The sequence below is a fragment of the Lupinus angustifolius genome, chromosome LG17 (genome assembly GCF_001865875.1).
Source record: "Lupinus angustifolius cultivar Tanjil chromosome LG17, LupAngTanjil_v1.0, whole genome shotgun sequence".
Taxonomy (NCBI): Eukaryota; Viridiplantae; Streptophyta; class Magnoliopsida; order Fabales; family Fabaceae; genus Lupinus; species Lupinus angustifolius.
In genome coordinates this window covers 13,626,801-13,628,695 of record NC_032025.1, presented here as the reverse complement: position 1 = coordinate 13,628,695, position 1,895 = coordinate 13,626,801, and positions in this window count along the sequence as shown.

Below are 1,895 nucleotides of genomic sequence, written 5' to 3'. Positions count from 1 at the left end.
TCAAGGTTCGAACACCGAAATCTTCGTAACTACCACAATAAAAATTCGTTAGTTTCCGATATTTCTAAAATCGTTACTAAAATACTTAAAATCATTCCTCTTTTTCCCATCGTGATCATACCTCCATTTTAAACATACGGTTTTTTAGCAAAACTACATATTTCCGATTTAAGACATTCTTTGATAATCTTACCACTTTAAAGTAAGTTATTCAAAGTATCATTTAAGAGTTTCATGAGACCTTCACGTACTCATAAACATCAACATCCTTTTTAACAAAGATTTCTATTTTTTCAACTTGTTCCAAGCCATGGTTTAAGGCTAAAAACAAATATAAATACTTACATTCTCATTTATCCAAAACATTTCATAAAGGTTCCTTTGATTTTATCATCATCCCCTTTGGCTAAAAAAATAAAATATATGTAGTAATATATTATAACAACTCCATGAACACAAGTTGTTCATGGTTTCAACAAAATATTTTCTTAAGTTCAAGAACGTCATCATTTTCGGTTTTTGAGGAGAAAATGAGTTAGAAAGTGTTTTAGAAAATTTCAACGGTTGAATATGTTCTTGACATACTCATGAATGACATACTTAAATCTCATCAACATCCATTGGTTGAATGTTGAGAGATCAAGGATTGAAGATGGAAGAAGACATGAGAAAAATGAGAGAAAAATGGAGAGAGGATTTACTTCTACTTTGAAAATGCAAGAGTGAGTGAGTGAAGTGTGAAGTGTGAGGGTTTAAGGAAAGAAGGAAATCAGATTTTCCCTAGGCAATAATGACAAATCTCCTAGGGTGGCCAATGATGAGCTCATGAGATATGGTGAAAGTGATGGGAGGTTTGCTTTATGGAAGTCAACTCTCACATCACAATGCAAAATGATCACCTTGTGGACATGTGCGATAAACATGCCCGAGTATTATCGGCCAATACTCGATCGGGTATTATAAATCGCTGGATCCTAATATCCGATTAGATTTTCGGATTTCGGCATTCCGAGTGAAAAATATTTAGAAAGCGGGTATGAGTGTATTCAGGGTCTATATTGACTCAAAATTAAATTACGAATCCAACGGCGCGATCGGAATTCGATTCCGAGTTACGGAACTCAAAAAGACACGTTTTGAGCCGTACCGGGCGGATCTCGGCCCCGACAGTGTTCCAGAACTGACTGTCTCCAAAAATTACCAAATTTTACCATAAAATCGGAAATAAAATTTTAAGAATAAAACTCAACTAGAGTTTCGTCTAATTCTTTACTGAAAATTCCCAGAAATTCATTTTCGAATATATCATTAATGAAAATATTAGTAAAATCTTCTAATTCACACTCGTAAAATTCGCGGTGTTACAATATGTACTACCAATGTAAAGGTTTAAGATTTATATAGGCTACATCATCAATAATTTATTTAAATTATTTTTTTAAGAATAAATAATAATTAATGAATAATATAATAAGAGTATATTTTTTCTCAAAATAGAATCTGAAGTATAAATAATGGTAGTATTAATGATAGTAATATTGTTTTCCGTCCTTGATAGATTCGTTTTAAAATTTAAATGTCAACTGAATGATAGGAGACAGCTAACGTTGACAATATGAGATTGTTATCTATACTACATATAAAGCCAAAAATTGAAATAACTATCACCGTGATTCTATTTTCATATTTTGTCCTTAATATTTTTTATTTATAAAATAAAACTATATAATCCTAGATAACTATAATTAATACATCTAACTTTAAGTTGTATATTATAATAAATACAAAATTATAACATGAAGTAGATCTAATAAAAATCATTCTAATTCTCTAAAATAAAAAATACAAATTTAATACTTAATATCGTAATAAAAACAAAAAAATTATAAGAGAAA